Raw genomic sequence first — 15448 nt, 5'->3', positions numbered from 1 at the left:
AGATTTACGCTTATTTACGTTAGATCGAGTCCACGCAAGAATTACTTACGGTTTAGGGTTTAGAGTTAGACGAACAGTGAAAAGATCTACTGTGAAAAGATGTTAAGATGCTGTGAAGTGCTACAGCTAGAGAAGAGGCAAAGGGGTTTTGTCCACTACATGCAATATCATGTAGACGTGGGTCTATAGATTTCTTGTACCCACAAATGTAGGTATTGACCAATAAAGACGAGATTATAACCCGGTGGTTCTGATCTCCGTGCACCTCTAGACCGAGGTGTGCGGGGATTGGACATGACTAGAGAATGTGAGGTAGAGAGAGAGAGAGAGAGAGAGAGAGAGAGAGAGAGAAGACGAAGAATGCCAATAGAATATTAAATTTGTTGTCCAGGTTATAAGATTTTTATCCTCATTATGAGTAGTGACGAGGATGTGGGACCGTCCAACCGAAACACCTATCTCTCAACGAGGGTCTTATGTCCTTGTAATCAATGCAAGCATGCTGTGCGACGGACAAGACGTGTTTCTTTGCAGCACGTTCGCGAATTTGGCGAGTTCGATCCATCTATTATAGATCAAGTTGCTGCCAATTATAACTCGCCGGACTCTGATGCTGGCCAACAAGCAGCAATCTTGCAACCCAATAGACGTGTTCGCAGGCACTTTGGTCAAGAATCATATGTGAGGCCACAAGATGTAGCCTCTGACAGCTCGGGGGATGATCATGCAGAGCACATTCCCAACGAGGCAATGTTTGAGCCCGAGATTGATGAAATGATCGAGACGATCATGGATTCAGAAAGGCTTATCTATGATGATATGAAAAGTGAAGCCGATACGCCATTGTATAATGGAGCACGTATGTCTAGATTGAAAGCACTCCTGGTTCTTCTCAACATGCACGCAAAGTTTAGATGGAGTGACACTAGCGTCATAGCGCTTTTCAGGCGATCTATTACAATTAGTTTACTTTAATAAAACTCTAAATGTATAATGATCTGATAGATTTTTACACGACTTTATCGTATTTTTATGTTGTGTAGATTTCTTAAAGAGCACATACTACCAGCTGACAATGTGATGCCAGATTCCCGAGATGAAGCAAGAAATATTTTGCAAAACTTGGGGATGGATTACAATTCTATCCACATTTGTCCTAATGACTGCATTCTTTTCAGAGGGGAATACATAGACATGGAGAAGTGTCCGAAATGTGATTCCGAAAGATATCGAGTAGATCTCCACGGGACAAAAATTCCACAAAAGGTTTTGCGACATTTTCCTCTGCTTCCTCGCATCAAGCATTTCTTTGAATGTAAGTTCATGGCCGCCCTAGCATCATGGCATGAGGAGAATAAATCTTCGGATGGTGTGCTACGAATTCCTGCAGATTGCACAGCCTGGAAACATATAGATGGAACATGGTCGGATTTTGCCAGGGAAGCTCGAAATTTGCGCTTAGTCCTAGCTATGGATGGCGTAAATCCATTTGGTCAAAGATCAACATCTTACAGTGTATGGCTCGTTGTCATCGTCAACTACAACATTCCCCCGTGGTTGACTACAAAGAAGGGGCACCTATGGCTAAGCTTGATTGTGCCAGGGCGATATAAAGTGGAGAATATGGATGTGTATCTTCGTCCACTATTGGAAGAGCTACAACAATTGTGGATTGGCATAGAGGTGGTGGATATGAGCCGACACACAAGATGACGGAATGCTTTGATCAGAGGCATTCTAATGTGGACCATGCATGACTATCCCGGGCTAACAGAATGCTCAGGTGACTCCATACCATTCGCCAAACTAAATGCTGCGGAGCTTGTTTGCATGTTTGAGAAACATTTTCCTACTACCATGCTAACCATTCAGGTGCATCTTCTTGTTCACATAGTTGATGAGGTGGAAATAGCTGGCACAGTTCATTCCAGATGGATGTTCTTCTTAGAACGTTTCATGAAAACGCTTAAGGGATATGTGCGTCAAAAGGCACGTCCGGAGGGTAGCATGGAAGAAGGTTGGTTGGTATCAGAGTCCCTAGTGTACATTGGAGAGTGGCTAGACGGATTTGATAAAGCTCGGGACACTCTATGGAAAACCATCGATGATGAGCGCATATCTGGGATTTTCATGTGGAATCTCGGTGTTGAGAAGAAGATGGCAGAAGATCTAGAGGCTAAAATCAACCGATTTTGCATGCTTCACAATCCAGTGATGCAAAAGTGGATTTCACAATATGAGGATGCAAAGCAAGAGCGACAAAGGGCACGAATCGAGTGGAGACGGGGAAGACGACCACCGATGGACTATCCGACGGGTCTGGAGAGCCTACCAACATTCATGAGCTTAAGATGGTTGCACAACCAATTGGAAAGCGCACAACAATGCAGTGACGAAGTGACTGAGGAAGAGTGGGAGTACTCTCGGGGTTACGCGACCAAGGTAAGTTTGCAATGTACGACTAGCTAGTGACTTTATTTCTAAACGTTTGAACGGCCACTCATAATCTTTGTTCGTTGTAGTATAAGTCATACACAACAGCATGGTGTAAAGGTCGACATTTTAGGGTGGAACAGATCGACAAAAAGCGTTTTACTCAAGATTGTGCAATCATGGCAAAATTTGAACAGTCTAGTCGACGACGTTCCTCTGATGCAGATCCTGTGGTGGCGGAACTCACTTACTTCGGCACGCTACAAGAGATTTTGAGGATCGATTACAGAGGATTTTTCGTCGACTTGTTCGACGTGAAATGGTTCAAGATAATCATGGAGGGTCGCAACGCTACTGTGTGTAGAGGAGAGTCTGGTTTTCTTGAGGTGGATTCTACTAAGAAATGGACTGACCTAAGAGACACTTTCGTACTACCCGAGCATTGTGAACAAGTAAGTATGTAAATAGTTAACATCCCCCTTGTACAAGTTATGTGCTTGAAAGCTCTCATGTAAGTTATGTGGCTCTAGCAGGTAATATTTCATCCTACAAAGTCTACATCAAACTGGTGGTACGTCATGGAGGTAGCCCCTCGTAGTGCAAGGATGTATGAAGGCTACCATGTGCCAATCACAACGGCATCAATGGAGGAGATCAGAGAAGATGCTCACCCAGAAGCCTCTGCGGTGGTGCCAGACGAGCATCAAGATGCTACTACTCTATATGGGGTGCATACAGAGGAGCTACAAAATGAAACAGAGGATATGTGTTTAAACGGAGAGCTCTATATAGATATAGGAAGTTATGCTGAGTTATGCGAGGATGAGAGAGAGATCTCTTAAAGCCACAAATATTGTATATGAAAAATTTTGCTCCGTGTTGTAAAAGCTCTGGCTCTCTAAGTACCTTCCATGGTGTATAACGCTCTTTTCTACTCGCGCTCACATCTTTTGATTGAAAATTCTGAGTTTTCGACTTGCCTCTTCTATCACTCAATTCATTGCGTCATTGTATTTATATGCGTCATTACGTCATTGTATTTAATGGTCTTTGCATCATTGTCTACTCTATTCATTCAATATTAAGTTTAAATATTCGTGTGTTTAATGCAGGTATGAATGATGAGGAGTTTCTTTCTTCTTTGTCACCGCAACAGAGACAGTGGTACATGGAGCGTCATCGCTCTGGCGCATCATCGCGCGTTCCTACTCCATCCGCATCTCCCTCTCTTTCGGAGCATTCGGCGCGCTCCGAAGCTTCGGTGTCGATGAGACGATCTTCACACTCATCTAGACACCGGCGCTCTAGTGGTGGCGGTGGCGGTTATTGTGGGGATTCCGCCGCCGATGCCTCCACACCGCCTCGTGTTTGACGAGGCTCTTTACCCTCCCCTTCTTTGCCCGCCCCCACACCAGCCACAGCATTGCCATCTACGCCAGGTTTTGCGCGGCTGACTGTTCCTAGCAGCTACACACCTCTACCTACTCCGCCAGGAGCCACCCCACTCGACACTCCTCGCTTCGAGGCCTAGACGCCGGTGGAGACACCTGACGTCCATACCCCCATCCACACGCCGCTAGAGACCCCTGCCGGGACACCCAGGTTCACGCGTCACCGGCCAGAGGGCTTGCCTTACTCCGTCGACTTCAGCGGCGGCATCATCATGGATGATGACGGCAAGAAGGTGATCTCGCGCATGCGTGGTCTTTGCTCTCAGCTGTTTAGACACTACATACTAAAAAAATGGAGTGAAGTACCAAGTGATTTAAAAGACAGAGTCATCAGCATACTTCATGATGAGTTTCCCGTTCCAACACAGGATCAGCGCTTCAATGAAGACCTGATAAAGATTCGAATGCGCGAATACTGCAAACATAAGCGTTCCGAAGTGCAAAAAGCAATCAAGCATGGGTGGAAAAGGCCATATTGGCTGGCCAAAGAAGATTGGAAGAATGCGAAGAAAGCAGCGCGCGAGAATCCCGACAAGTGGAAGCAACAAAAGGATGCAGCCAGAGCGCGAGTAGAGGCAAGGAGCTCGCACCACTTGGGGAGCGGTGGATGGGCATCATTTGAGGCCGATATTGTAAGTGTTTTCGCATTGATCTTTATGTTCGATATTTTAGGGTTTATGAGTTTTTTAATTCTAACATAATGAAATCTTTGTATGTTTTGACAGTGGTCGATGACAGGACGTGATCCCACACTGTACGAGCGCGAGTACGCAGGCAGGAAGGGCTTAAACGCATTGATGGACATTCTCAGTTCTCACGGCGGCACGGTTAGTATTAGGGTTTACTCTTTTCTATTTTTTGTATTGTTTTATAAATGTCGTTATATGTTTATACTTACTGAAAGCTGTCTTATTGTCTTTTTTTGCAGAATCTGACAGATACGCCGCTTGGACGCGATGAGACGTCTGACTAAACGACATCAGTTTAGACGTAGCTAGATAGCATTAGTTTAGGGTTTCTCATAGCTTATGTATCATGAGATGGATTTTATACGTCTTTTTGAACCATGTATATTATTACATTTGTCACCGCAGTTCATTTTGCCAATCAATTATTTATGCCTATGATGTTGTACAATTGTCATTATTACATTTGCCAATCAATTCATTTTGCCTATGATGTGTACAATTGTCAATTTTACGCTTGTCAATTTTGCAAACAATGCGTCTTGTGGGTGACTATTTTGGGTCTATTATCTACCCTTGCACTTTTTTTAAAAAGTGAATCAAGTACAATATGGTTGATGGGTGGCAGGGCATTCAATGCCCTGTCACCAAAAAAAATTTCTCTCAGGCGTCGCTATAATCGTCGCTATTTATGGCTCTGGAGCGTCGCTATAGACTTCTGTGTAAACGTCGCTATAACCGTCGCTATGACCATCTCTATGAGCGTCGCTATGAGCGTCTCTATATAGCGACGCTTATAGCGACGCCTATAGCGACGCTATTAGCGACGGTTTGAGCGACGCTGGGGGTTATAAAAACCTAGTGTTTTTCCGTCGCTAACAGCGTCACAAGAGCACACAACCTCTTGTAGTGATGTTTGGTGATGTCATATTGATGACAAGCTACACAACAGATTCTCGGAGACACTTTTGATCACGAGCTGATCGATAGCCTTTACACTTCTTTATTGAACCTTTGTATTCATTATTAATTTGATAGCATAGGAGTAATGTAACTCCTCATAAAACATTCATTGTAAAAGGAGTGATGTAGCTCCTCATAAAATATTCATTGTAAAAGGGGTGATGTAGCTCCTCATGAACATTTGTACATTCAATGATTTTTATAATAGAACGGTGGATATATAAAGAGCTATGGGTTTTTCTCTTGATTCCCCAAGGGTTTTTTCATCCACAATTAGGGACCCTTATTTGAGCGGGGGTGTTGAGCTTATATGTGAAGCTACTCAATATATGGCTTCTCTATATATAGCACCCAGGTCCCCTCTATATATACATCATCTTATGTATGAATTCTATACACTTTCGGGTTCTATTTCTGTACTCTCTCTTTCTCTCTCAACATAAATCTCTTGGGTAGGGCTGCGTGGTCCAGCGCTTTGACACGCTTCATCTTTACCTTCTACTCCTCTCACAATTTATCCCAGAGGTCTAATTTTGCAAGAGGGATATCTTCCTTTAAGTCTCTGCAACATACTTTCATATTGCCCAACACTGTCCTAACCTTGTGGTGAGGGTCAAATTCTCAAGTCCCTGCTGGAATCAACAACTCATATGGCCTTCACCTCACAGCCTAAGCTCTATGTTCTCCCATACAGCACTAGTGAGGTCTTTGATGAAGACATCGCTTTCACTAATGTGCTGTATGTGACCATCTGCACATGATGAGATTGCCAAAATACATTCTTTACAGATGGCATGCATAATAGTTTTCTTTTTATCTGTCATCATATTTGCACTGTACAACAAAAAGCAGCATATCAAATACAAATTCATGGTTGCAAATGGCACTAACACTCTCACACTATTTCAGGCAAACCCTTAACCACGACTTGAAGAGTTTAAGAAATGTACACGCAAATATTGATTTAAAATAAAAAACAATCTTCACTTAAAAGTGGAATCTGTTACACGTGTGACATATAGATTAAACAAATGGTTCATAAGAACTTGATCCAGATCAAAGAATACATGTTAACAATTTAGCACATTTACGTAAATATTGAATTTTTAACTTATACTTTTCTCTGTGCGCACGTACTAGTTCAACAAAGCACACACAGACTTAAAGACTTCACAAACATTTAAAACATTGGAAGTATACAAATCAGGCTAGAAAATTGCAAAGAATGTCTTGCTCTTTAAAAGATAGAAATAAATATTTAACATGCAAATTGTGTTCACACACTTTTTTACATAGAATTTATGTAAATGTAGCATTCAAAATAGCGATGATAATTAATGTAAATGAAGCATTAAAAATAGCAATATCTTGAGGTCCTTTAAAAATATAAAAATGAATATTTAACATACAAATTGTGTGCAAATATTTTTTACATATAATTTATGTAAATCAGCATTTAAAATAGCGATGATTCATCCATACAACATTATTTTGAGTATGATTAGCTAGTATATAATTTCATATGGGCACTTAAAAACAACAAAATCAAACAATTCAAACATTTGTATATGAAATACTCTTCACAACCACGTTACCGACCAAGTATTTCACATATTTAATACTTAAGAAATTAACTGCACATGCACATACAAGTTATATGACGTTTGTACGACCGGGTTAGCGACTTGAACGTCACATTTATGCAAAAAAAGATGCTTCTAACAAACGACACTCCATTAACCGCATTACTGATTGAGTGCCACCCGAATTCAAGGAGAAATGATGACTTGCATACGAACATCATATAGCCGTATTACCGATCGACGCCCATATGTTTTTTAGGAAAGAGGAAGGGAAGTTGACTTACCATAAGGATACTAGATTCACCGCGTTACGAATGTAGTACCCAGACAGTAAGCATACTTGCCACAAGGACACCATCTTCCCCATGTCACCGAGGTGATGCCGTCGTGTGGTAAGCACTATTCAGTAGAACAACTTACACACACACTCCCATTGTGTGGTAAGGTACCTTATGACTACCATGCAATACAACAAAAGGTGTGCTACCACACAACACATACACACACACAGAACACATGTCTGGATTGTGTGGTCAGGTACTCAACTACTACCATACACTGTGACATAGAGCACGCTCCCACATGACCCCCTCTCTCCCTCTCTCCTCTCTCCTCTTGAAGTACCTGCAAAGGCGGTCGACGAGCTCTCTCTCTCTCTCTCTCTCTCTCTCTCTCTCTCTCTCTCTCTCTCTCTCCCCCCCCCCTCCCTCTCTCTCTGAATATGAAACAAATAAATAACTCCTAGCGGGCCCAATCAGGCCCATATATATATAGTTTTGCGGGCTCCGTGGGGTTTTAAGTATTTCGGGCAGGTCCACAGGGAAAATGGAAAAGCTCAGCGGGATTTTAATGGGTTTCTAGTATTGAGCTTATATGTGAAGCTACTCACTATATGGCTTCTCTATATATGGCACCCAGGTCCCCTCTATATATACATCATCTCATGTGTGTATTCTACACGCTTTGGGGTTCTACTTCTGTGTTCTCTCCTTCTCTCTCAACATGGTATCAGAGCAGTACGTTTTTGTTTTTGATTTTTCTCCTCATCAAAATCGATTTTGCAGAAACTACTCTCTAGAAAGACTAGAATCGATGTGGTCTACAACTTTGCAGAAGAAAGTGTTTTCAAATTCTGCACCGATTTTGAGTTATCGTTCACGGACTGCGTACATACCTGAAAAACAGCTTCCGCGTTTTGTTTTTGATTTTTCTGCTAATTAGAAACGATTTTGCAGAAACTACAAGCGAGAGAGATCGGAATCGATGTGGTCTACAACTTTGCAGAAGGAAGTGTTTTCAAATTCTGCACCGATTTTGAGTTATCGTTCGCGGACTGCGTACATACCTGAAAAGCAACTTCCGCTTTTTGTTTTTGATTTTTCTGCTAATTGAAAACGATTTTGCAGAAACTACCCTGCGTGGAGACCGGAATCGATGTGGTCTACAACTTTGCAAAAGGAAGTGTTTTCAAATTCTGCACCGATTTTGAGTTATCGTTCGCGGACTGCGTACATACCTGAAAAGCAATTTTCTCTTTTTGTTTTTCATTTTTGTGCTTATTGAAAACGATTTTGCAGAAACTACCCGCTGAAAAGACTGGAATCGATGTGGTCTACAACTTTGCAGAAGAAAGTGTTTTCAAATTCTGCACCGATTTTGAGTTATCGTTCGCGGACTGCGTACATACCTAAAAAGCAATTTCCGTTTTTTGTTTTTTATTTTTCTGCCTATTGAAGACGATTTTGCAGAAACTACCCGCGTGAGAGACCGGAATCGATGTGTTCTACAACTTTGCAGAAGAAACTACCCGCGATGGGGATTGGAATCGATGTGGTCTATAACTTTGCAGAAGAAAGTTTCTATAAATTCTGCACCGATTTTGGGTTATCGTCTCGGACTGCAAATATGTTTGAAAATCAAAATTTTACTTTTTGCTTTTGATTTTTCTCATAATTGAAAACTTCTCAATTATATTTTTCTTCATCAATTATATATTTGTTACTGACGTAACTTTGCTGCAGAAGCCAGTTACACATCGTTCCGATTCAGTCGAGCCGTTGATGATCGTCCAAATTCTATCGAGCTACTGTTGGTACATGATCTTTTGTTATATGATATACTCGTTCATTGATTCTCGTATAATTATTCTTTTAGAGATATAGTTTACGTCGTTTTATTGATAATTTCTCATTGATACCATAGTGATTTTGATGGTACCATGATGATGTTTTGTTAATACTTTGGTCATGGTGATTTTCGTTGATACCATGATGATCTGTCATTGATACCATGGTTATTCTCGGTGGTGCCATGATGATATTTCGTTGATACCATGGTTATTCTCGGTGATACCATGATGTTGTTTCGTTGATACCATGGTTATTCTCGGTGATGCCATGATGATGTTTCGTTGATACCATGGTTATTCTCGGTGATGCCATGATGTTGTTTCGTTGATACAATGATTATTCTTGGTGATATCATGATGCTTTTCGTTGATACCATGATAATTTATTCATTTTTATTGACATAATGATGATATTTTGTTAATACTTTGATGGTATTCATTGATCACTACATTGATAAATGTAATTTTATGTAGTATATACACATATCATTTGTATCACGTAATCACACATTTTGTACTTTTACGTTTATATTTTATGTACTATATGTTGTCGTGCGTATATATGTCGTCAAAAGAGTGGCGTCGCGAACCATCTCTTATGGCATTGTGAACGTAATTATTTCATTAACGATGCTAATAATTTTCATGACATGTTTTTTTTTGGAGTCTATGATCTATGTAGGATTGATCAAAGAATTGATTTTATGAAGACAAACTTGGTGACAATAAAAGATTTATGAAGATATGTTTGGTGATGCAATATTGATGACAAGCTACACAGCAGATTCACGGAGACACTTTTGATTACAAGCTAATTGATAGCTCTACACCTCTTTATTGAACCTTTGTATTCATTATTGTATTTGATAGGAGTAATGTAACTCCTCATAAAACATTCATTGTAAAAGGAGTGATGTAGCTCCTCGTAAACATTTCTATATTCAATGATTTTTATAATATAACGGTGGGCGTATATAGAGCTCTGGGTTTTTCCCTTGATCCCCCAAGGGTTTTTTCATCCACAGTTAGGGACCCTTATTTGAGCGGGGGTGTTGAGATTATATGTGAAGCTACTCAATATATGGCTTCTCTATATATGGCACCCAGGTCCCCTCTATATATACATCATCTCATGTGTGTATTCTACACACTTTGGGGTTCTACTTCTGTGTTCTCTCCTTCTCTCTCAACATCTAGGTTGCTTTAAACCGGATTCGTTGTGATCATGTAAATGTGTGAATAAGACCTTGTGATCACACAAAATTGTGGTAATTACGTAAATATTAAATCCCTAATTGCATCGTGTGGTAGAAGTTGGGTGTAAGAATCCATCCCCTGGGTGATAGCTTCTTCTCTATGGAATCTCTTGGGTCTGGTTTCATATCTAACCTTCCATGATGATGGTCCAAAAAATCCAACGGTCTCGGCTCAAGGCAACTCCCAGGTGTGGGTGGTATGTTTGTGTATCGATTTGGGACTTCTCATAGGAGGGAATGATAAGAAAAGGGGAGTCTCTCTCTCTCTTTCTCTCTCATAATCAAGATTCAAAAGAATGTGGTTTGGGTGTGTTGTGCTAGAGTGATAAGTCCGAGGCTATGATACGCGCCCTAGCCATGCTTATGCTAGGTGATGCCCCCTTAGAGTTATAGCATAGCACACCTAAGGTGTGCTACCTTCCTTGAAGATGGTACTTCGGGATTTTAGACTATCTGTGGTGTAGAGGCCACCCCACCTGACACATCATTCCCGAGTATCATTTTTTTTGGTGCCCCCATTGAGGATCCTTACATGAAGCCTTTCCGTTTACAAGAGTGAAAACCCTAACCTTTTGTGGATCGATGAGTGGTTAGCAAGGTTTGCTAACTGGACGACAGAAGAAGAAGAGCTCTAAGCACAACTGGATGAACTTCGCATCTCCATCGAGACTCGAGTGCCACCCATAAGAGTGATACATTTGCAGTGGAAAATACAACGAGCACATCAGACTCAGTGGATATACATAGCCCGTGTGCCAAGGAGAAGAAGGAGGAGACCAAGACCATGTCCGCAACCTAGGAGCAACTCGCAACAACAAGATGGAGGGAGCTCTGCACAATAGAGAGTCAACAATATTCTACTTCAAGAATCAGGTAATTGAAGTCACTGAGGTAATTAGCACATTCAGTTTCCAAGTCGCAGCAGCTGATGCTGCAACACAGATAACGGAATCACATGCTCATTCCCTCACTAGAGAGACTAGGGATCTACTAAGTCTATTTCAAGAAAGGACACCACTCTCTCCCACTAGTTTTGAGAGTGACTAAGTACCTCTTTAGTTCACATGACTCAAGAAAACCTACCTCAAGGCAGATCACTCATTCCCATGTGAGTACATTCAATCAAGGTAATAATTGATTGCAAGGCTCAATACCAGCAAATCATCAACACCATGCTGGGCGGGGAGTGCTTCTTTGAGGTTCTGGCATCAGATTAGCCATTTGTCCTACCCTTGGTACAAGGCAATGTACCATTTGAGATTTTAATCTATGTTCTAGTATAGAAAGGGTATACCTTTTTGTAAGAAAAAAACTTTTCGTTGTAAGCTAAGCAGTGTATCTTTCTAGCTCTCTCTCTCTCTATAGCAGGAGATTAATGAACGAAGCCAGATTATTTTCTATAAAGAAGAAGGGGATCATATGCAGTTCCTTAATTATGATCAATTTTGGGACCATATTTTTGCAAGAAGTAAAGCCAAAGAAAATACAGCTTTCGAAGTAGCATATTCAACGACAAAGGACCATATTTGGAGCAATCGAGCAAAGGTACATAATGAATTTACCGCTGAAACGCAAATATATGATTTTTTTTCGAAGATTTCTCGCATGGAAGTTACCTCGAATAATGGTTCTAGTGAAGAGCTAGACTGTACAACAAAATTTTTTCAAGCTACTGACCTTGGCATGGGATGCTCTCAACAAATTTATCAAGAAGATGAGCCCCTACAGGCTTCTAATGGTTCTATCGGCACTATAGCTGAACAAGGCACCAGATTTATTACAGATGATTGTATAAAAAAATATATTATATATACACTAGCTGATGAAGTGGCCGAGACTGTGAACCTAACACGGGATGTACCTGATCATCTTAGTGAACCTATAGTTGCTTCTGGAAATATGTTTGCTGATTCTATTATTACAAAAGCAGATTCCATAATTGATGGGTTTTTGGCTCAATCTGAAGGAGAAGGTTATAGCAGTTTGGGAGACCTTTTTGATACATGTACCCATTCAGAAGGGGTTCCTGATGAACCTTTTCAAAGTAATAATGGCTTGCTAAGTAGCATGGATGCATATGAGGAAGCAAAGAACGATATTGAATATTGCCTACATCATGTTGATTGGGAACATGATATTGACATGGATTGTACATCTATGCTTACATACGGGCGGCAAGAGAAGCCAACTCCTATAGCTTTGATAAATGATGAGACTTCCAAGATTGATTTTTCCAAGGATGTTATGAATGAATATTTTTAGGAAAAAGCTATTATTCATTACCAACCTCAAGATCCAGGTAAAAATCTCTCTGATGATACAGGTCTAGAAAGTCCTGAGATTTTTTGTAATGACTATGAAGCTAGAGGGGGTGATGATGCTAAATCATCCTTGATACTGCATAAAGTGCACAGGATTTTTCATCTTCTTGGACAATGTTGCCAAATGTGACTGGATTTGGATATTATTCCTAATTCTTATGTCAGTGATGTCCAGGCTACCAGTAAAAGGGAGTCAGAGTTCTTTAATTCTTGCTAGTAATGAACTTAAGTTACGAAAAGTTTATGAGATGTGGCTGCTGCACTATGCTTCAGGTGAATCTCTAGTATATTGCGGAGGCCATCAATGCTATGTGATCTTAATGGTATTTGATCCAGGTGATTCAAAAGATCTTCAAAAGCAGGTTCACTATGGATGGGTATTTTTGAGTATATATTGTGGTTTCTAGCTGCTAGATCCTGGAATAACATATTTGGAGCAGAAATTCTTGAAGTTGATTGATACAGGATGTGTGAGCTTATGAGGATATTATGCTGCTCCACTATTGGGGCAATTCCTTATTATTCTATTTGATCCTGGGAGCTATTGAAGAGCACCTTGCAGATTCAGAGATATCATTTGTTTTCCTGTAGCAGGTTACTTACCAGTAGATTTGTTTTTGGATGTATGCTAAGACAGAAGTGTTTTTGGTTATATGATCAATAAGCTTACATGGCTAGCTTCTAGTTGATATCTTTGGATAATTGTTATAGTATCTTCACATCTTTTGAGATGGTTCTACTACCAGCACTTGAAGTAAAGGACTTGATGAACATTCTGTGTGGAGACAGAGTAAGGCATACTTGAGCTTGACAAGGTTCCCTAAAGCGAGCTGATGGTCAAGCCGTGTGCATAAGTAATTGGAGCACAGTTTGGTGGGGTTCACTAAACATATTTTTCATAATTGAATGCTTGGAGATACGACCACTACTGTCCAAATATTTGTGATGGGACAGCTACCAGATAATTGAGCTAGACTATTGATGTTATGATTACATCTACTTTTTGTTTTACATAGATTTATCAACTACGTGAGCTTGATGACAAGTAGCTTAAGGTATTTATAGAAGATGCAGCTTGAAGACTGGTTGGCACAGACCGAAGGCTGTGCAGGTTCAGAGGGGGTGAATGTCGTGCCGCTTCGCTCCCATGACAAGAAAATGAGCAAAGGGATGCAAATCAAGAGTATTTGAATCTTGCATTGTTAATCAGTACTTATAAGGGCTTGCTACCAAGCCAATTTATAACCTGAAAGTGTGCTAGATGCAGCTCAAAGGGCCAAAAGATGTCTTGGCAATGCTAAACAGTGAGTATCCTTGAAGTGGTTATAGATGGGTTTTTATTAATCAAAGTTGAAGTACTCGATGTGCTCTACCGGCCTGTCTTTACGACACATCGATTGGAGCTACGGTCAAGAAATTATGGCAGCTTAAAGTTCAAGTCGATTGCTTATCCGTACCAGATTGGGAAACTGCAGCTAAGGTGACAGAATTGAAATGAATGTACGAGCCTGAATTGCTCACTCTAAGGAGAGCGTAGGTCTTTTCAGATCGAAGATCAGGTTTACGGTTGCCAAGTTATTGGCCGTTAAAGTATCGTCGGAGGACGGGTTCGAACCGCCTTGGTCGCCCTGATCAGTCACATTCACCTGGTTTAATGCAGTGTGGTGCCCGATGTGTATGCCAAATGAGGGCCGATGCAGAAGCATTTTTTATAACATGACTAGCCTTGACGGGTCAACTCTCCAACATCAATCACTTACACTTGCTTCTTGTAGGCATGTGGCACTATTCAGGACCTTGTTATGGGCAAGTAAATTCACGATGATATTGTTAGCTGAGAACTGTTGAGAGTAAATGTTGTGCTTGGAAATGCTGCTGAAAAAAATTGTCGTGCTCAGCAATGCGGTGCCTGGCAATACTTTGCCAATATGAGTGCTTAATGTGTTGCCCATTAAGGCCGGCCGCCCAAGGAGCTAAGAAAAGGGCCGTCCAAGCAAATAAATAAGGGCCCCCCGTTTCATAAATTAAAGGTTTCTTTTAAAACCTAGTGTGAAGCCCTGCTTGTTTTAAACTCTATTGTCGTTAATTGTGTGTGCTACACCTTTTTTACTCGCACCTCTCACAGCCAGGGGCCCGGTGCCTTCCCGGCTCACGTTTCGCACAATTATCCCCTGACACCGTTTTCAAGGATTTTTGAAAATTTAGGTTCACTTTTGAGAGTGTTCAGTTGTCCTTTTGGACGTATGCAACAAGTGCAGCTATATTTTAAGAACATTTCTAGAGAGAGAAGTAGAATTTCTAAAAATGCCCTCCAAATTAAATGACCTCTGAAATCTCCTAAAGGGTTCGCCAAAAAAATCGACACAGCACGTCAGGTTGTAAAATTTATCTTGAAACAACAAAGAGTGCTAGATTTGTATAGGATGCACATGTCAGTGATGTTGAAACTTCCTCCTGCTGAAACACGGTTTTGCACGCACTTTTATAACTTGGAATCACTTCTCCACAATAAATATATTGTGATTGATACAGTCAATTGCACGGCCTTTGATGAATGACAGCTTGAGCAGAAAGAAAAAGTGAAGGATAAAATTACATGTCTACGTGGCGTTGTAAACAAGGTTACT

This window comes from Adiantum capillus-veneris, chromosome 28 (assembly GCF_014529385.1).
Source record: "Adiantum capillus-veneris isolate H3 chromosome 28, ASM1452938v2, whole genome shotgun sequence".
In the NCBI taxonomy this organism is placed as follows: Eukaryota; Viridiplantae; Streptophyta; class Polypodiopsida; order Polypodiales; family Pteridaceae; genus Adiantum; species Adiantum capillus-veneris.
The sequence above is the reverse complement of the archived record's forward strand: the minus strand, read 5'-3'. Positions refer to the sequence as shown.